The sequence below is a fragment of the Panthera tigris genome, assembly GCF_018350195.1.
Source record: "Panthera tigris isolate Pti1 chromosome A2 unlocalized genomic scaffold, P.tigris_Pti1_mat1.1 chrA2_random_Un_scaffold_118, whole genome shotgun sequence".
NCBI lineage: Eukaryota > Metazoa > Chordata > Mammalia > Carnivora > Felidae > Panthera > Panthera tigris.
In genome coordinates this window covers 1-21764 of record NW_024962146.1, presented here as the reverse complement: position 1 = coordinate 21764, position 21764 = coordinate 1, and the positions used below count along the sequence as shown (strand labels likewise).

General features: G+C 54.1%; 1 pseudogene; it reads right to left on the bottom strand.

The window, feature by feature from the left end:
- Window positions 1–6677: 6677 nt before the first annotated feature.
- Window positions 6678–21218, bottom strand: LOC122236184 (annotated as a pseudogene).
- Between the last annotated feature and the right edge of the window lie 546 nt (window positions 21219–21764).

Genomic DNA, 21764 nt, shown 5'->3' with positions numbered 1-21764 from the left:
AGGCGCTTCAGTAACCTGAAACTTCGAAGTTTTCTTTCCAGTCTGCATGCAAAGGAGATGAAGTTCATTGGATATCTAGGGGTTTTTTTTTTGTTTTTTTTTCCAAATAGGACCGAGTGCTCAAGCATTGATTCCTAAATATAAGGTTTGTCTGCTTTGGAAACAAGGTTCTTTTTCTCAGTTGTCTGCCAGGAGAACCAAAGCTTTCTAAAGCATTCTAAAGCTTTCTAAAGATCAGGTCTTTGATGACCTCAAGTGAAAACGTGTCCTTGGTAAAGGAGCTAGGCTTTGCTAACAGCTCTATGATGCTACACGTTTGCCTGTAGGATCTCTCATTGCCACCTTCAACCTTGGTTGAATAAATAAAGTTGTAAGGTTTGTAATGACCTGCAATCCTATTTGGGACAGGCCTCATAACCTTCTAAGGTTTTAGCAGACTTTCCCAAGATTTCAATTGTAAATGAAGTCTTTCTGACCAGGTAGGCCTTTTCATTTGGTATGTTAAGTTACTCAGAAAAGCTCTATCAAATGATGGTAAACCTTGGGCTGTACTGCACGGGTAAATGTTGCAACTACCCCCACTCTACACGCGATTCCTAAAGTTTTCAGTGTTTTGGCATAAGGTCCTCACTTGATAGTCTGATTATTGAAGTGTTATGTGTTGCAGAAATAACTGAGTTTCCTCGTCAGCTGCATCCTTAAGGACCTCTCGATTCGGAAAAAGGGCTCTGTGGACAAACACGGGTTTGAAAGCGTTTGAAAACGGGTAAGAATGTCCAGAATTCAGAATTAAAAAGCCGCAATCAAACTGAACAAGAGTTGGGAACGTGGGACTGAACGAACTGAGGAAGATCAGAGTTTTGGGACTCTTGTCAGAGACACTGCTGGTTTTCCGATGTTTGCTCTTTCTGGTGAAGGAAACTTCCTCTTAAGATAGCTATGATCTACGGAAATGTCATCAAGCATTCCTTTGTGAGTGGAAGCGTTTATCTTTTCTCTCTGCCTAAACCCTCTGGCATTCACACCCTCCCAGTGAGTATCCTTTCCCTCGTGACAATCGTACTCATTTGCGTTAAGTCCTTGGAATGGGACACCATTGGAAATACTGGTTATTTTTACCAAGGCTTTGACTGGGACGTCCTATTTGAGAGCCATGCACAGACTCAGAGGTGTGAGCGTGTAGCTCCAAGGGACCAAGGTTGACTTTGGGAAACATGGAGCCATACAGCCCCTTGGAAATGTTGACCCGATACCTTGCTTCCAGAGTTCCCAGTAGCCTCCCCAGGTGAGTCAAGAATGTCACTTCCTGGCAGGTGCAGGAACCTCAGGATATCTCGGGGACCTCGTGAAGAGAAATTCGTCCAATTCCACAGATATTGCAGGCCTGTCTGACAGAAGTAACTGGCTTGGCTTCTGGCCCGGAGAGGCTACAAAAAGTTCAGTCTGGAGATTCCTGATAAAAGGTTCCGGCAGAGCAGACTTGAAAAGATCCTTATGATCCATCGCTATTCTTGCTGAATTTATGGAAACAATTGGGCCAAGGTTGTTAAAGCTGGACTTGTCCTACGAGTGAATTAGTCTCGATTTGGCCATCTCTGGAAATGAGGGTTTTTACAGAGACAAACTATGTTTCAAGAACGCATCGTTAGGGATGGTAAATCCTAGTTATGATTGTCTTTAAAAGTTTGTTGTTTGCCTAAGCTAGACAACTCGAGGTAAACTTTGTCACAGTAGCACAGGTATGGACAATCTTCTTGCTTGTTATTCTCTGGGAATAATAACCCCATGGGTATATGATTTAAACTACTGGAATGTGGGATGGATTCACCTATCAATAGACAAAGAGGCTAGTGGTTTATTCATCCTTCACTTGAGGCTGGGTTAATTCATAAATCTCTAAGCATGCAAACATGTCCCTCCTAAACCTGATCTGACAGTTACTAGAAACCTACCCCATAGAAACCCAAAAGACCTGGTTTATTCAAAGGATGGAAAGTCGAATACAACAGGGGATTTGACTCCAAAATAAAAGGGCTGCAGTCAAGTTACAGGGGCATTTTTCACGGGCACCCGTATCTAAATGAAACCTGTACCCCCTTTCGCAGGAAATCCATGAGTACACGAATGTGCCTTATTCTTCCTGTGAACCTGTGGAACACTTGTTCACACCTCTTATGATGATGGCAACTTTCTTTTTCATTCTCTTTCCCCAAGTTCTACTAACAAGTCCTTCTTACAATGGGCCATTCAAAAGGACCACCACAGACATTTGAGGTACAAACCAGAAAGACCAACCTCATTCCTGCTGCCTCTTCCCACTCTCCTCTGAGGATGCTTCCCGCCCGACATCTAACATCTCACTGGCAGAACTGGGAAACACTAAGTTTGTAATTTGCTCTAACCAGTCACCCTCATTTTTCTCGGTTCCAGAAGAGTACCTCTGATTAATTAGCTGATTGCTTACTGAACCAAACAGAGTCTACAGGATGGCTGTACATACATCACTTGTTACACAGTTAAGGCCTTAAATGACTCTCAACATACTATTATAGTGTTAAATACGAACATAACTCGAATGCAGAAAACAGTTCTACAAAATAGAATGGCATATGTGCCAACTGCTGCACAAGGTGTAACTTCTACTCTCATCAAAACAAAATGCTGTGTGGGGCACCTGGGTGGCGCAGTCGGTTAAGCGTCCGACTTCAGCCAGGTCATGATCTCGCGGTCCGTGAGTTCGAGCCCCGCGTCAGGCTCTGGGCTGACGGCTCAGAGCCTGGAGCCTGTTTCGGATTCTGTGTCTCCCTCTCTCTCTGCCCCTCCCCCATTCATGCTCTGTCTCTCTCTGTCCCAAAAATAAATAAACGTTGAAAAAAAAATTAATAAAAAAAAAAAAAAAAAAACAAAAACAAAAACAAAATGCTGTGTGTACATTCCAGATGACCACAGAAACATTTCTGGATTTCTCACTGACATGAGTACCACATGGGACGACAGTTCCCAAGAGGAGACGGGTCCTGTGTGGGACCTCGATGCGACCGCGGTTAGGCTAATGTGTGCCCCTTTGTGGGTAAGAAAGAGGCACACGCCCCTCCTCCCACCTCTCCCTTTCCACCACCCCCCACTTGGCACTGATCTGTCTCGAAATATGTTTCCTGGATTATTTTTGTTATTGGAGATACTTTACAAAATTCCTCAGTTTTCAGGCAGGAAAAGTGATGGTATTTTACAACGAAACCGTAAGATGCATGCTTACCCGTAGAGACCCAGCTTTGCAGGGAGTGCTGCGTCAACACCTAGGATCGTGTTTACATATCTGCTGTCTTTTCAGCTCCTTTTAAAGACAAACAAGAGGCTTCTTCTGCATGCAGCGCGTAATGGAAACATCGCTCTATGCTGGGTGACTGAAGACATTTTTAAGCAAGATGTGCACATCATATTAGGATGAACTTTATTTTTACATTGTTGTACAATTCATTCGTAAACTTAAAAAAAAATACAAACACATGATTTAATTGTTGTCCCAGAACAGATTTTTGTGGTGCTACCTGCCGCTTCCTCTACTCCTGCTCGTGTCAGAAATGACCGTTTCACTGGAACAATTTGCACGACTTGAGAGAAAGGTCCCAAGTGTGTCCTGACGGTGGGGAAGGAGGACACAAACGTCCTGCTCGGCGTCCTGCTGCCTATCCCCGGGGTGGGGGGTGGGTGGACGGCAGGCCCCCACAGCGCTGACCCTGTGGCAGGCTGGGGTCTAGAAAGAACAGTCCCACGAGAGCGCCACCCAGGGGGTGGGGGTGGGGCGCGGGAAAGCAATCTGTTGGCAGTTTTTGCTTCCCAAACGAGATTCCGGGCAGCGTGGCTCCAGCCTCCTTGGAAACACTCCCTGGAGACGCTTCCCAAGGTAAGCATGTAAATCAAACAAAGAATGATGAAGCCTCGCTGACCTGAGCCCAACACACTATACAAAGTTGGACACATGGGGAGAAAGGGAATTGGTTCCAGAAGCCCCCTTTCACTAGATCCGGCCGTGTGGCCACCAGACCACGCTTCAGGACACATGGACGGCAGTTTTGGAAGTAAGGGTTCTGAGTGGCCCATGGTGCACGAAGGACGGCGATGGAGACAACGCCCCCGAACCCGACCCCATCGGCTTTGCTGTCCACCCTTTTTCATCGGTGGTCACCCCTTCAGAAAGGGCAACCTTGTGCCAAACAGCCTGCGTCTTTTCTGGAATAACCTCGAGTTTACAGGTAGACTCTACTATTGGTACAGAGGGTGAAGAAAGGCCGACATATTTAATATGTTATCACTTTACTTCAACTATTTGTCAACAGTAACACTGATATAGTTTGCAAATACACAATACATAGAGTGTGGCCTCACACGACTGACGCCAGATGGCATGCAGTACAATTCGACTTCTCCTGGTCAGAACAACAACCTTTAAACCGCAAGACAGAGAACGCCTCGGGGAGCCTGATTCTGCAGGAAAACCAAGAATCTAGGAACCGGTGGAAGCAGGGAGCCTCCCACCAGCCTGGCCTGGACCAGATGAGATGCACCTGTGCTTTGTACACATCCCTCCTTCCGAGCAGGTGCCCGGGAGAGAAACACGACATGATGGGAAGATAAAGGTGGGCAGGTTAAAGTCACACTTCTTCCAAAAAAAAAAAAAAAAGGCTAAACTCTAGATTGCTGTATTTGCTCTCTGTGGAGATTAACAAAGTGCTTGGTTTGCAGATTTGCTGCTATGGTGGCCTTGATGATATGACAAAGGGGCGGGTGGGGAGGGAAATGGGCGGGGGCCCCCGGCCGGCCCGCCAGGTGGGCTCCCCTCTGTCGTCCTGCCGTCTGGCCACGGCGCACCACGCCGTCCATGGCATGCGGAGCCTGTGGCCCGCGGAGTGCAGCACTACCTTCGCCCTTTCTGAAAGAGCTCTCCGCCGGGGCAGGGGCGCGGGGCAGTCCTCCAGTCCCACGGCTTAGGAGTATAGCACTGGCAGCTGCACTAGCTCGAAAGGCTGAAACTACAAAGTACGGCCCGTGGGTGACTCAGTCACAGAACTGGACGCGTGTGGCACCCGGCCCCAGGGGAGCCGATGGTGTCACCACAACACGGGAGCGACAAGAGCACAGCTGAGAGTCATGTGATGCCCTGGCAGCTAACTGTACCATGGGAAGGCAGCGGGGGCTTTGCTGGCGAGGGCCGGCACTCGTTGGCCAGGAGGTGGGGGTCAGAGGGGCCACGGTGAGGACACAGGGGTTGTGCTAGCACATGGCCACATGGAATCACGATGATCGCGGCTACCGCTCAGAAAACAAAATGGGAAACACACACACCGCCCTGGGTTGCTACATGCTAGAATCAGCCTTCGGGTTTGGAGCGGTTCCCAGCGGAAACTCACTGGGGTGGGGTGGGGGTGGGGGTGGTGCCTGTGGCAGTTGGACACAGGATGAGTTAGTTATGGTGTTGGGGAGGCGATTATGGGAGCTGGCCGCCCTCATGTTGGAGATGGCCGCCCTCATGTTGGAGATGAACACTTCTGCCATGGATGGGTGCCCCCCTGAGAGGACTCTGAATGAGTGTGCATTAAATCATATGCATATAAAAGAAATACGGATCATGGAAATTCACAGTTATCACAGCCATTAAAGTGTCTAAGAATCTGTGGAACCAATATCCTCAACCAGTTCCTAACCACTTGTCCTGAGTTGCTACTGTAGAGTTTCCTGCATTTGTATCTATTTGCTTACCTGAAATAACAGAGTAGTTTATAATACTGATTACTTATGATAGTTTTCTGTTAATAAAATAAGGATTTATACAAAGCAATATTGGACTTTCTAAACAGTTAGATGCTATGTTACTTGGCACAGTTAGTAATGATTGCGTAAAGAATTTAGCCAGTCCCTGGAGGGACTTCTCCTCTTTTTTTATGAAAATATGGAAGTATCTGAATTTGTTCCTAGCGTTTACGTTTTTGGTTTACTCTCTCACATTCATGTAAGATACTGTCTTCCTAGCGGGTAAGTGGAGCTCCTTGGAAAGTCTATATTGCTAATTTTGTGGACTGAGACATTTCCTTTCACACACAAATACTACCTATACGGTATATATATATATATATATATATATATATATATATATATATTATATAAAGTTTACTTATGTATTTTCATCAACCATATCAGGTCTACTTAATTTTCTGCCCATTGTCAATAAAAGAGCAATAAATGCAGCAAGTTTGGTTTGTTTTTGTTTTTGTTTTGTCTTGTTCTGTCTCTGGTTTTTGTGTCTCGTTTCTTCTTTTCCTAGGCTGGGTTTTCATATGCGTGTACAGTTGGGGAGCAGAGGTGAGGGCTGCTTTGGGGTGGGGGACAGCTCAACATCTACGTGGCCGGTGGCGCCGTTTTCAAGGCTGATGGTGGCCGAGGCCCACCCCTTGGGTCCAAGTGGATGGAACCCAGGACACCAACGCTAAGTGAGATCGTGAACTTTGTTCCCTGCAACACAAGCCCCGTGGGCTCAGAGGGCTCCATCCAGGCCGCGGGGAGCAGAGGGGAGAGGTGGAAACAGAGGTGCCCTGGGTCTGGTCTGAGGCCGGCCGCCCCCAGGCATGGCTCTGTGTGGTGTGCAGGTGTTCCAAGGCAGTCTGGGACCCCGCCCAGGCTGTCTACACAATTGTGCTGATGCCGCTGGGCAGTGGGGCGAGGGGCTGCCCATGGTGGTGCACTGTGTGGCCATGGCCCATGTGGCCCTGGTGGCTGGCGTGGGCCGAGGGCAGCGGTGGGTGGCTGTGCACGTGGGCCCCATAGGGTGGGTGCCCCCCGTGGGGGCCGTGGTGGTACTGGTGTGCATGCTGGATGTGCTGGGGGGGTGGTAGTGGTGGTGGTGGTGGTAGGGGGGCGGGTTCTGCTGCACGTGGCAGTACTGGGCGTGGTGCCCGTGCTCCTGGGCCTGGGGCAGGCCCTCAGCAGGCCCCTGGTGGTGGCTGGCCCCAGAGTGCTGCACGTGGGGCAGGCCCGGTGGGTGGGGGGTGGCTGGGGAGGGGCTGAGGGCAGGTGGGCCTGGGGAGGGGGCTTCCCTCTCTTACTCCCAAATAAGGAGCCCAGGAGGGAGGGTGAGTTAGGCATAGTCTGGTGTGGGTGAGATGGACACTCTCGTGTTGATGTAGCTCTCTGGCGCATGTGAGGACTGCTAATGATGGACCCCTAAAAAGGAAATTCATAGAAATCAAAATTAAAAGACCTTACAGCACTTATGTCAGAAGGATTTTTTTTTTTTTTGATGTAAAATGTTCACCCACTGACTGCTAAGCCTTAGTTAACTCTCTGGCTGCAGAGGGCGGGGCTGGGTGAGGCTGGGTCAGTGCCACCTCTTCTCATGCGACTGGGGGCCACAGGGACCCAGGGTGGCCTTCCACTGAGAGGAGTGGGGATGGGGTAGGGGATGAGGGAAGCTCCTGTCTGGTCAAAGCAGCAGCAGCAGAAACATAAGTGTGACTTCTGCTCTCGTCCTGATACGGAAGGCGGCCTGAGCTTTCGGATCAGAAAGACTGGCCCGGGGATGCCTGTGAGCGCCATGTGCTGCGTGGAGTAGGCTGGGCTGATGTGCATGAAGAAGAACCCCGTTCCTGCTAAAACTGCACCATCTGCTCTGCCTGTGTGGGCCCCGAGCTTTCTGGGAAGCTGGTGGTAGGGACCGGGCGGGGGCTCGGGGGACCTTGTCCTTGTTGGAGGGGTGGGGGGGCTGCCTAGGCATTTCACTGCAGCTACCTACTGCAAATCAAACAAGGAAAAAGAAGGAAACAAAAAGGTCTGCAAGCTGAGGTTATGATGTGAACAGTAATATAGAAATGGTTGGCAGATGAATGTAATTTCATGAAATCCACACGGACTTTTTTCTTTCTCTCATGGCTTTCCTCCCCCGAGCTAGCTAAGCAATTCCATGATGTCCTGACTGCAGACACACAGCAATCAGAACTCCAAGAAGGAAGCGATGGGGATGGCGGAGCATGGAAGTCAAGAGATGGGCAAAACCCACCCTCCCGCCCCCGACAGTGAGGGTGGAGGGTGCACAGATGCCTGGCGGGCGGTGATTCCCGCCCAGGAGCAGTGTCGGCAGGCCGGGTCCCCGGGGTGGGGGTGGGGGAGTGTCAGGAAGCAGGGATGTTAACCATGCTTGGGGGGGGCACAGGGGACGGGGTTAAGCGGGAACTAAAACACGAAATCCAGAACCACCCCCACCTCCCATGGGTCCAGCCCAAACAAGCGGTGAGAGACACGGGCGATTCTAGGAGGGGGGAAGCTGGCATGCACTGGGGCTGAGGCAGGCATGGGGGACAGGGCGTGTCTGCGCCTCTGTGTAGTAGGGGGAAGGAAGAGCAAAACGGAAAAAAAAAAACCGAAAAAAAAAAGACAACAGATATAAACCAAGGATCAGGGAGGCAACACACGACAGCCAGCTGGACGTAGGCGCTTCCTACTTACTTCCACATTGCTCTCTAGCGATCCCGCACTGCTGCGACGCCCTCGCTTCCCTGCCCAGAACATGCAATACCAGAGGTTAGACACGGACATGAGGCCAGGCCGCCGCCTGCCTGGCCCTGGGTCACCACTGCCGCAGGACGGGGGGACGGTCAGAGGACTGGCTCCATAGGGAAGCCCCTGGGAGGGCAGTAATGAGTTTCAAAAGAAAAAAAAAAAAAAGGAGGGGGAGTTCAAAGAAAAAAAATCGTTTTCAACCAGCCCCAACTTGATACCACTTCTCCTGGACTGGCAGTCTGTTGGTGGGGAGGTGGGGGGTGGGGGGATGCCTCCAGGTGGGCTGGGGCGCGTGCACAGTGGGGGCCAGATGCCCTGGCTCCAGCCACCTGCCAACAGGGGATGGGACAGGGGCAGCTTCTCCAATGGCTCAAAACAAACAAGATGTGGTCCTATGTGGCCCTGACTGCGTGGATTTCATATACATATGTATATGCATATTCACACATACATATACATCTCCCCCCTTGCAGGCAGGGTGGGGTTGATGGTTAGGAGAAAACTAAACTTGGTGTCCTGTCTTTTCCTTCTGGGGAGCTCAAATGTACTGGTGCCTCTGGAGCCAACTGTTTCGTTTGTGCAGTGCCCTGGCCAGGGGCAGGAGGCAGGGTAGGGACTGCTGGGAGAGCCCAGAGTCCTGCTTCCCTTCTGCGGGTACCACCCTTCCGGATGCCACAAGTGCTCCCTCAGCTGTGAGCGCTGCCTGCCGATGGCTTTCTACTACCCCCCGGCACATGGCATATAGTAGGCACTCAATATATGTTGGCTGTGTTACAGGAAGGCTGTGTCTTCTTGGTTCTGGAGGCCTAAGGCTCAGCCTGGCCTCCAGGGTCCTTTTGGAGGCCCTCTCCATGGATTCCTGCAGGACACTGAGGCTGGCAAGAATGGTGGGTGCCCAAGCTTCGGGGTCCAGCCCTCAGGAAAGCAGATAGGAAGAGGGGACAGAGAAGGGGCCGCCCACTTGATGTTCTGGAGGCTTCCACCTGTGCAGCCCTGGCCACGAGCCGAACACATTTGTTCTTGGTCAAGCCCCGCAGCAATGCAGCACAGGTGTCCCTTTGTGCCAAGGAGGAGGAGGAGGTGGAGGCTGAGGCTCATGGACCGACTGTCCAATTCCACAGTGAGCGAGCGGGACTCACACCCAGGTCTGCCTGTCCATCTCTGGGGCTGGGAAGCTTGGCCATGCTGCCTTCTGAGTGGAATGCAGGCTGAGTGAGCCCAGGAGCCTGAAAGATGGAAAGGCTGCTACGTGCCTCTCTGTGGCCAAGAAGCTGTCCCTGTGCGGCGTAGAGAGTGGGTCTGTGGGTCCTTCAGGCCTCACGGTGGCGTCTGAGAGTACTGGGACGGAGCCTTGATCTTGGGCATACAACAGTGGACTCGGGGGACATTCGGACCCTTTCCTTGGCCTGCCAACCCCCAAACCTGAGTCCCAGCTGGGAACTTTGCTTGACTCAGGCATGTGTGAGAGGGCTTCAGAGCTCGCTCAGGACAGGGCCACACAGAAAATTAGGGCAAGAGTGTTTTCCACCAGTTGCTGAGGACCAGGGAGAACCACGTAGGACCTGGCCCTTATTCCCAGCTGGAAGAAAGATGAGGGTCGTCACATATCCTCATCTTTCAGCTCGTATGAGAAGAGAGGCTGGTCATCTTCCCTTCCTGCTTTTTGTCCCAACACAGTGGTCCAGGGACATAGAGCAGAACGAGGCTCTTTGGCTGAAGAGGTAACCCCACCTGGCACTCCTTTGATTCTTTAGCACAGTTTCTGCATCTGTGAAATGGGTACGCGCCTTCCTCTGAGTAGGGTAGACGTGAGCATCAGATACTCGGGATCTTGTGGCACCATGCAGAAATGCTGAAGTCAGATCTCTGCTGTCTCTGCGGTTTTAAAATCAGCTCTCTGGCCCCTCAAAGCCTAGAAGGCTCCCGTAACTGAAAACCAGGGACACAGTAAGGCCAGCCCGTCCCACCAGTGCCCAGCAATGTCTTCCGACTGATGCGCTTCTCTCAAGGGGACTTAGGCCAGGCCTGGAGCTAGGTTTGGGGGCTCTGTGTGGTATCTGACCTGAAGTACAACAAAACCCTCCTCCTCCTGCCCCCAAGTGGGCCAAGACTTAGGACACTTTTAACTTGGATGTCTTTGAGTGATGCTAAGTTTCTCAGAATCCATCTTTTCAACTTCCCAAATAAGCATGAGACGTGAGGTATCCCTACCTCACTGCTGTCTGCAGTCCAGTCCCAGAGCCCCTAGTCATGGGCACACCCCACGACACCTACTCGCTATAGACCTGTGTCCGGGTGTGTGCACACAGGTGCACATCATGTGCTAATGGAGGTGAAGCATGCTGGGAAAGTGGCTCTCACCCATGCACCCACACTATCCCTCACCTGCACTCTATCTCCTGCTATGCTCCCTCTCTCTTGGGGGGGGGGGGTCCTGCACCAGCCACAGGTGAGCCCTGCCCCGCCCAGTGCCTCTCCCAGAACCTGATCAGGCCCTGCCAGGCCAACCGTGGCCAGGATCAGTAACCACGTCTGGAAGGAGTTCCCAGCATGGCTCTTCACAGCCTTCTCCTGCTTCTTGGTATCGGCACAGAATGCAGCAAGGGCTCTCAACCCAGGGTCCTACCCTGTGGTCCTTAATAATGCTGGAGGCTGAGCAGGTGCTGCTTTGGACACTGGCCACCAGGAGCCACCAAATCTCCCCTGAGAGGGCTTCCCGGGTTCCCTGGGGCAGAACGTGGCAGGTCTCTGGCTAGGCCCTGGAGCAATGACAGGTGCAGGCAGGTCCCATGGCCTCTGGGAGACATCCTATCTCTGGAGACTGATGTTGGGCAGCTTGGCTGGGAGGGGAAGGAGGACCCTGGGGGCTTGGGGATAGTGTCCATCATGACTTGACTGATCTGGGCCAGGGGTTAAGGCCGCAGTCACACCTGTGTCCCCGGTCCACGCAGGCCCTTGATCGCAGTCCGACAGGGCTCTGGTGCCACTGAAATGAGCATGGATCCCGGACGAAGGAAGACCGTGTGGAGAGAATTGGTGGTGGGGGTTGGGGGATCCACGTCTGAGGTGTGTCGTCACCCGGAATGACGTGTGATTGCAGGTCCAGGGCAGACGTCCCCAGAGCAGTGACGTGCCAACAACTGAGCGCTAGCTTTCCCGAAGGGAGAGAGTATCACCGAGGCCTTGCCTTTTCTCCAGCAGCCCTCTTAGTGAGGGCCACGGTGGGGAGAGTGACATTGCCTCTGGAGAGCTTCACTCCGACCCAGTCTGGGGCACGTCTTCGGGTGCTGAGCCCAGCATCTTCCTGGATGGCTGCCAACATTGGCCGGTCTCCCTCTGGAGACTGCACGTGGAGGGCTCCCAGTCTGGGGCCTTGGCAGCTGCCAGGATTCAAACACACCCTCCAGGCTTCCTGGGGACAGGGGGCTGCCTTCCCGGGGGATTCTTCACATGGTCTCCTGGGAAGACTCAATCACTAGAGTTTTTCTTAGTTCAGAATGTCCAAACGACAATGGCAATGGCGACGATAGAAGGAAAGCAGCTGAACTTCAGCACTCTGTCCCTCACACAGGCCTGGGGGTGCAGCTCTATCTGACCCCCAGGAGCTGGAGCCCTAGGTGTGGCTGTCCACGCTGGGAGCCTCGGTTCCAACAGAGCCACTGTTACCTGAGGGACTGGACGGGACCCATCCGCCCTCCAGGTGCTGCATCAGGGAACAGAGAGGCCAGGCCTAATTCCACTGCACAAACCCAAACAGAGGTCCCGGCTACCAGCCTGCAGAGGCCCAGAGCTGTCCAATTACATTTAGCTGGGTTTAACAAGCCATAGGGAAAACCAGTGGTTCTCAACCCGTGGCACTTTGCCAACTAGGGGTGATTTTTGTCCCCCAGAGGACCCCTGTACATTTCTGGAGACATTGTCTGTTATGACTGGGGGGGGGGGGATACTCTTGGCATCTATTAAGTATAGGCCCGGGATGCTGGTAAACATCCTGCAGTGCACAGGACAGCATCCTCCAACAGCACGGAATTATCTGGCACAAAACGTCAATGGTGCTGGGGTTGAGAAACCCTGGGTAAACCCTCATGCTGGCAATGGATTTCTGATTTTTACTATAAAAAAAAAATGACAGGACAAAATAAGGACAAAAAAATTCCAACTCAAAAAAAGAAAAAAAAAGAAAAAAAAATTCTGGGAAATGAGTAAGCTGGAGGGAGGCAGTGCGGCCGGTGGGGCAGGTGTGGGATGGAGTCATGAGCGGGCTCTTTTAGTAGCAGGGCCCAGGGCTGGCCACGAGGTAATGTCCGAGGCAGGGTGGGGCAGGTGAGGCCCCTAGAAGTGGAGGGGGCTGCCAGGCCCCTGGAGAGGAGGCGGCTGATCTTGGCCCAAGAAAGGGTCTTTTCCAACAACCCAGGGCCTGCAATCAGGCTCCTAGAGCCGGGACACCCAGAGCCGCGTGCCCTCTGTGGGACAACGTCCTGTAACCTCTGCTCCATTGTAGCTGGAGCCTCCTCCCAGGAGAAGCTGCCTGTTGAGACGTGACTGGGGGGCTTCAGGGGCTGTCCCTCCACAGCTTCTCTGACAGCACTGCAGGCAAAGCAGGCTAAACAACATTCACGGGTGGCTGGCCCAGGGGACCCGGCCGGGCGAGCGGCCCCCAAAAGCTCCCTGACACTCTAGACACACCTCCTCCCCTGGGAAATCTGGGAGGCTCTAGGGGTGCTGCTTGCTTAGGGGTTAAGAGGCTGGCAGCAAATAAACACACACAGAAACAAAGAAACAGTAACAAAAACCACGGTTGTGCCAGGGCTCTCCCCCCTCCCCCCACCGCCACGACATCCAAGGGGCAGCTGCGGCCACTGCCCTTGGGCCAGATGGGGGCCCGGGTTTCCCAGGAAGGGAGACCTCCGTGAGGGAAATGAGACCAGGGACAGTGGGAGAGGGGGGTCTCCAAACACAGTTTCGAGGGCTTCACTCCATTTCATTCATCAGCATAAAACACAGGGACGCGGCAGCACAGAGGACAAGGGACACATCCATCAGTGGGGCCTGGCTCACTCTGTGTGAGAGCAGTTTCTGGAAAATAAATAAAAGAAAAAATAAAAACCCTAGAAGAAGAAAGGGAGAATAGGGGTAACCTCCTGGCTGTTCTGCCTTGACAACTGGATCCTGTTTCCTCTGGCCTTTTTGGGACACCCTCTCTGTGTGGTCAGATGCTACTACGGTCTGGGGACAGTCACGGGAAACCCAACGGCACTCCGTCCTAGCCCTGCCGCCACCAGCCGCCACTGCAGTCCTTTCCCGGCACGTCTGAGTGCCTGAGTGTGCTGGGCTAGGAAGGGGGTCCTGGCCCGCTCTTACCCGCTTCAGAGAGGTCCCGCAAGGAGCTGCTGAGGGCACTGCGCTTGAGGCCCTCACCGCTGGCTTAGCTGTTATCCAGGCAGGCTCGGCTCAGCGTCCCGTTGCCGGACTCCTTTTTGAGGCTGGAGCACTGGGACATGCTGGGCCGCACGACGCCTTTCTGTTTCTCGAGCTCTGCTGACACAGAGGGGGCGAGGGACCAGTGAGAAAACAAAGCCTTGAGGGGGAGGCTCTGGGCCCTCTGTGTAGGCTTGGCATCACACCCAGCTGCCATCTGTTTAGCCTGAGGAAAAGTCAGGGCCCACGGCTGTCTTGGGAAAGAAAGAGAAGGTGCGAACGCTGCCTTTGACAAAAGGGAGCCAGGAGGAAACTCTGAAAGGGAGGCTGGAGAGGCACGGGCCTTGGGGTCTGCAGGAAAGACCGTCACTTTGCAGGCTTGAGGGCTGGCAAGGAGACTGTCTGGCCTGGGTCTGCGGATGAGCAAGGGGTAACCCGACCTTGCCGTGGGTGGGGCCCAAAGGTGGGGGTAGTTGTGTGTCTCCAGGGAGTGAGGCTTGGAGCCAGGAGAGAAAAGATGATAATCAGGTCCGATGAAACCCACAGGATGGGCTTGGTGGTGACTTCCCTGACGTGGAAGAGGAAAGAAGAATAAGCACACCAAGGTGCAACGAGATCAGCTCCGGATCTCCGGGAAATCTCGTCTCGTGGGGCGACGGGGGAACCAGGCTCTCTCAGGCCATGCCATGTGGTCCCACAGGCAGGATGGGCCTGGGCCATGGAAGCCCTCACTCTCACGTGGAGGCCTCTGCTGCCCTCCCCACGCCACCTCCTCTGGCCTGGGTATGGGGGCTGCCCTGTCACAGGGCTGTGGGAAGGCCAGGTGAGACCAGGGCACCTCACTTTTGTGGGCCCCCAGAGTCCCTGGCACCAGATGGGAACCAACGGCCGCGTCCAGCAAGTCCCATGAGATGCCGGGGCTGCTGGCTCTTCCTCTCCAGGGGGCCTGGGACTTACACTCTATCCTGTGCTTCTCCATCTCCTGCACTTCCTTGATGGACTCCCGCAGGTCGTTGGTGAACTTCCGGTCTTGAGGATTGGGAGCATTAAAGTTTATTAACACTTTGATGTCTGCTCCAGGGACAGCAGATGTGAGCTGGATGCCATTGGGGTAGTCTACAAAGGAGAAGGGGAGGAGAAGAACCCATGGATCCCTGGGTGCTCTCTGCACTCTCTCTGCTGGTCAAGAAAATGCTAAGTCTAAGGGTCCAGGCTCTCAGCAGACATGTCTAACCAGGGAGGAAAAGCATCCACAGGGCAGACCAGAGAGACTGCCAGGAAATCCCCATCTCCTGACTTGGGTCTGTGTTGTTCTATGCAGAAGTCTGGGGCAGATTTGGCCAATCTGAACAGAGGTCAGGGCCCCTATTACTTCCTCAACCTGAAGGTCATGGAGCCTAGACCCTTCAAGTCAAGGTCCTTGGTCATTGCCTGAAGCTCGAGAATGGCCAGGGGTGGAGTCCGGGAGTCACAGTCAGTGTCCTGTGCTGGGGGGGAGTCTTATCTGGTCTCCCTGGGCAATTCTGAGTGCACACTGAGCTCTGTTCTCTCACAAGTGGCCTCCAGACCCTCAGTTCCCTTGGGTGCTTCATGGGCGCCCCATACCCAATGCACTCTATGCTGAATGCTCAGTCTTTCTGGCCTGTGACCTGCCTGGTGCCACCTCCAAGCTCACAGAATCTCTGTGGCTTTTGTCCCCTGGTAGCATCTCTCTCCTCAGTGGGAATCAAGCATAAGCTACTGGATGTTTGGAAGTTCTTGGTCCAAACACCAAACCCACTTTTGCTCAGACCTAAGTCAAGGCAGGGAACTCAAATGCCTAGTGTGTTCCCATAAATGTAGGAAGTAAACCACATGAGACTGAGCAACAGAGTGGGGGGGGGGGTGAGGGGCGTGCAGCCCATGACAGCCACATGACGTGGGAATGTGGGCCTAGCAAAAACCTTCTCGGTTTTCAAGAAAACTCAAAAATATCTAAAATTTTAGTTATTTTATTTTTTAATTCAATTTTTTTAATGTTTATTTTTGAGAGAGAGAGAGAGAGAGAGGCAGAGTGTGAGGGGGGAGGGGGCAAAGAGAGAGAGAGGGAGACAGAATCCAAAGCAGGTTCCAGGCTCTGAGCCATCACCACAGAGCCCGATGCAGGGCTCAAACTCACGAACTGTGAGATTATGACCTGAGATGAAGTTGGACGCTTAACGGGCTGAGCCACCCAGCTGCCCCCAATTTTAGTAATTTTAGATATTAAGTATCAGCTCAACAAATTTTTTTAAATGTGTAAACCAAACACATAACTGGGCTGCGACTGACCCACGGCTACCACTTTGAGATCCCTGCTATGAAGGCATGTCCCATAGAAATGTCAGTGTCGACTCTTGGGCTTATGCCAGGACCTTGGGTTCAGGGCTGAGGGCTGAGCCCTGGGAATGTAAAAACGAGGAGGGCACAGCCTCTGCCTGTGGATTCAGTCTGGTCGGGCCCACTGCTGGGAGCATCACAACCACCGCCACCACTTCAGAGAGAGGGCCTTCCGGTCAGGACGATGTGGGGTGGCACCATGCTCCCTGAGGCCACCTTCCACCCTGGTAGAAACCAAGGCAAGGCAGGGATGGCCCAGGCACAGGTCCCTGGTTCTTTTTCAACCTGCAGATTGAAAGCGGATCAGACGGTAGCTTGGCAACCTGTCTGAGAGGATGAGGGCTTCCCTGCTGCTGGAGATATCATGACGCTTGACTGGAACGGTCCTCCCCTGGGGCCAGTGCAAAATGGGCAGGGCAACAGGATCTCCCCCTCACCCCCCATCTCAGGAGGCCTGGCTCAGCCTACAGCTCAGGGACCTCCAACAGGGACGGGAAAAAGAGGGAGAAAGGTAAAGGGAAGGGCTTGGGTATCAGAGAAAGACCAGGTCAACAGAAAAAAGTCAGTGGGGGTGTCAGCTCCTCCCCCAAGTCCTCAGGCCCCATGGCCCACTCATACACAGAGAAGACTCCAATAACACCTAAGAATAAATCCTGCTCTAAGCACTTCATGTATGGACTCACCTAAGTCCCTGAGGTAGGTGCTATCACCCCACTTTACAGACAAAGGGAATGTGGCCCAGGGACCGCTAGGACCTGACGCATTTGCACCCGGGCTCTCCGCTCAGGACCGGGCTCCTGTCCTACAGCCCCCCAGGCCTTTCCTGCACCTGTTTGTTTGCCTGTGTTTGCACATCACTGTGCCATTTACTTGGTGTCTTCCAGGCAACATTTTATTGGCATAAATCCACTCCTCCCTGAATTAAAAAAATTTTAACCACACGGTAAGAAGACGTAGGAGCAAAAGCAAAGGCGATCACCACCATGTACAATGTTATCAAAATCTCCCCAGGTACTGTTGCTCGTTAGACCCCTGGCCTGCAACCTTCTCTCTGCTGGCGAAGCAGGAATGCGGAACACACGTGGGAGAGCTGGGGGAGATCCCCAGGGGGAGATCCTTGGGGAGCACAGCACTTCGTGACTACAAGGTGGGAGTTGTGACACCGTTTCCGCCACGTGACACACGGCCACGTGTGGACGAGTGCTCCAGCACGCACACTCGAGGCCGGGCCACGGCAGGCCCCCAGCACGGACTTACACTGGTTCTCAAAGAGCAGAACCTGCATGCCGTACAGGGAGAAGGACTGTCAGAAGCTGTACGTCACGGAGTTCTTCTTTTTCTGGAAGATCTTGGTCACCTGGGGGCAGCCAAAGACAGAGGCTGAGTTGTATCGCCTGCACCGCTCAGGGGCAACTCTGGGCGCTCGGGATTCTGACCGAGACTAACGTCAAAACCCTCTCGGCAGTGCAGAGGTCAGGAGGCCTCTGGGGCAGGGCAGGCCTGTGTGTCCAGGCACATCCTGACATGGATGCTGGCATCCGCTCCCGTGAATCCCAGCTGTCGTCCTGGCTGGCGATGAAGCCCCTCAGCAGAGAGGTGGCAGGCACCGTGCTGCACATGACCCCGAAGGCGCCAGGCCGGGCTCGGACACCCGGGACCCCACCTGAGCTCTGTGACTGCCTGAGAGATTTTGGAGGAGGAAACAGAGGATCAGGAATTTGAAGTCACTTGCTTGAGGTCAGGGACTCTTGGCAAAGACTTGAAACCCACAGGTCCAGATTCCAACCTCAGCAGTCATAGAGAAGTGGCTGGTTCTCAGGCAGGGAGGGGTCAGGGACAAGGGCCTCTAGCAAGAAAGCCTGGGGAATGCAGGAGAGACAAAGACCCAAGGGACAGTTTCCCCCCATTGTCTCCAGGGGCATCTTTATCCCCAGTGGCCAGCATCCATGCCACCTTTTTTTGGGCAAGAGCTCCGCATTTTCCCTTTGGGGAACCCCCTCTCTGCCACCCGGCACTCCTGGGGGTGAGCAGTGACCCAGGTTTAGCCAATGAGACAGCACTGCACCTGCCTGGCCCCTGTGAGCGGCTCAGGCATGGGCCCGGGAACCAGTAAGACCTCTGCCAGGACTCTTCCCAAGAAAATCCCCCTGGTGGCTGGGGATGCAGGGAGGGGGCAGGATTAAGCCTGCAACTGCGGAGACTGACTTTCTCTTTGTGGACAGAGCTCCTGAGAAGGGACCCCACGCAGCTGAGAGACAGAGAGCCTAATAAAGCAGTCCCACTGACACTGTGTAAGCTTCTAGAAATAGTTGGGGCTGAAGCCCCACACCCCCCTCTGGGCTTTTACATAAGCTGACGAAGCCCTGTTTTCGTCGGCCGCGCTATGAGTTAGATTCTGCCTCTTGTAACCCAAGACCGTGGGGCTGACTCCATCCCCTTCACCTCCACCCCACGCACGTGGGTGCCTTTCCCCAAGCGCAGGCACACAAGGCCAGATGGGAGACCTGAGCTACAGTTCAAGGCTGCCCCAAACCACGGGTCCCAGCCATGACACGTTCTGGGGAACCACATACCACCAGGACGTCATTAAACAGGAAGATTTCTCACTGGTGCAGCCCGAGCTTCTGGGGCTTCTTTGGGTCTGGAACCTCGAAGAGCCGGCAGTAGCCGACCGGCCGCTGGTGGGGCAGAGAGAGCACCTGTATGGGGAGGAAGCGCTGCGTCAGCCCCCAGCCCCTCCGCTGCAGTCCCTGTGTGCTGGGAACCCAGCCTTGGGCCTGGCCTTCGAAAACGCCTTCTCCCACCAACCGCACACAGCAGACGTGTCTGGACTCCTTGCAACTTTCCCTGCTCTTCCTCAGGAGTTCTCCTGAAGGGCCGTGGAAAGCGTCCCTGCCTCTCGCAACACCTCCTTTCCTTTCCTTCAGGCAGGTCCCAGAAGTCTTAGAGCATCACGTGCACACGGGAGCCCCCACAGTGAGGAATTCGTGATTTCTCAGTCCCCATAAAGTGCCCATCACACACATAAGCCTGTTAGTCCCGGCAAAGATTTCTCCAGAGTGTCTACTTGAGATGAGGACACTGAGGCACAGAGAGGTTGAGCAACTTGCTTCAGTCACACAACTGGGAAGGTGCAGAGCCGAGAGAGGATTCCAGGCCCCTCCTAAAGAATCCCGATGCTTCTGATGGTTCCCTGCCCCAACTCCTGGGCCGGCAGCCACACCACCCCTTGGGGCCTGGCCTGGGCCTCCACGCGGAGCACGCCTGCCATGAGTTCACGTGAACCCCCACTCTGCCGAAGGCCGAGCCACTCGCAAGGCCAGGTACAACCTGTATGGTGTCTAAGGGCTGTGGTGAGAAGTCACTGGGAAGGCCCAGTGGTGGCTCTGGAGCACCCAGGCTCATGCAGGAGACAGCAGGTCTCCTGTAAAGGGATGTGCTGGCAGGGAGGGTTCACTCTGCAACGGGTACCCTGTTGGTGGGAGGCCGGAGCTCAGCGCGTCAGGAAGATGGGAGGAAGGGCTTGGCCCAGGCTGGCGTGCTCAGGGAGGGGCATCATTTGGGATAAAAGCATGAAGGGGAGAGGGTGGCAGGAGGCGGGGCCGGAGAGGTGGGTGAGGGCTGGCCACGGCAGCGTCTAGTGGTTTGTCTCTAGGCCAAGGTGGGAAGAGGGGGGAGCAGACCGGTTTGCGACGCTGACTCTTGCAGTGCAGGTTGCCTGGTGAAGGGTAAAGACAGACACATAAGGAAAGTGCCACGTGACTGCAAGGCTAGCCTTGCTGCTCCTGGGGTGAGCAGGCAGGCAGACCTGCTCAAGGTGGTGACAGTGGAGTGTGGGCGGCAGAGGGCTGGTTGGGTGGGCAGGCCTGCAATGGCCCATCAGCCTCATCTGTTTTGGGCACAGTGCCTCAGGTCGGAGGCAAGCCTTGGCCTCTGCGCTCAACCGGGCCGGGTGAGAGGGAGGGACACCATCTGCCCTGGCCTGAGGGTACACAACCCTCCCCAGGTGGCTGCAGTCTGGGCCTGCAGAGGTTCGAGGCTGGGAGAATTATGAAAATCAAATTTCTTATCACGCTGGAAAGGAACTCAAGCAGCCAGAATTGTAGATCTGGGAACCAGGGCATGCAGGGAGGTGAACACAGAACATGGTGGACCTCTCTGCCCCCACCCCAACCCCAACCTGGTGCGGGATATCAGCCAGGATGTAAAAGCAGAGGGATACTCACACAGCCAAGCCCGTGATGCAGGGATCCAATCCATGTGGGAAACATTAAACAAACAAGAAAAGATATTAATGATCCAAAGCATGCACCTGGGACATGAGAGAGCTAATGGGATGACATCCGAGTAGGTAAGCACCCCTCCAGAGGCATGTTCCCATAGCCTTTGTCCAGACATGCCACACACAGCTCAGGAGACCTCCTCGCTGCCAGAACTTGGAAAGGCCGATAAGGGCATTCCCAGGCCACCAAGGGACCACTGCTCAACTTGGGCTGGTTTCTTAAGAGCCTCAGGCTCTCTTTAAATATAACCCAGGGCCAATGGTTATTATTCCCCAATATCAGGCAGGAGCCACCCTAAAGCTAAAGGAACCGCCCCCCCCCCCCCAACTATGCCCCGAAGAAGCCAGGTTCCAAATGGCATCAGGGCCCCTGTCCAAAGCTAATGCCAGTGGGGCAGGCCTGGGGTCGCATCAGGGGGGTGGGTGGGAGTGAGGGAGCCAGGGATGCAGGGCCACCACATACTCGCTTTTTCCCCACGATGAGCTTTCCCACCTTCTGCACCTGGGACACATGGTCCTCGTTGGTTTTCAGTTCCCGCTTGCGAATGCGCTCATAGATCCCAATTAGCATCTCCCAGGGAATGTCCTCACCATCGTCCACACCTGGGAAGGAGACAGTAGCCAGGCATCAGGGCGGGCCAGGGTCTGGGTGGCTGTGGCACCACTCAGCTTCAGGGCCCCAGGCTCACCCCTGATTTACCAAGTTTCTAAACCCAATCAGAATATCAATCCCTTTCATCAATCCTCAGCAGAACCAGAGACCTTCCAGACCCACAGCTACTGAACACCTTCAGTCAATTATGAAATGCCCTAGGATCCTTCCACCAGGACAAGGCCAGCATAGCCACCCAGATCAGCACACAGAGGGCTGTGCCAGCTTCCAGCCATGCTCCAAGGGCTTTATAAACATCAGCTTGCTAATCCTGACCACAGCCCCGCTGGGTGGGTGTGACCGTCTCCATTCCGCAGCTGGGAATGCAAGGCTCAGGGAAGGGCCCGGGGTTGGGGGTGGCTGTGAAGCTGGTGTTTGTGGCTTCAGGCTCCCACAGGCATGGGCCTAAGTTCTTGCTTTGCCCCTCACGAGCCGTGGGACCGAGTCTCTGCGCTGGGGGTCCTCTGTGAAGTGGGCCACCAAGCGCACGGGTGACTTCATGGAGGT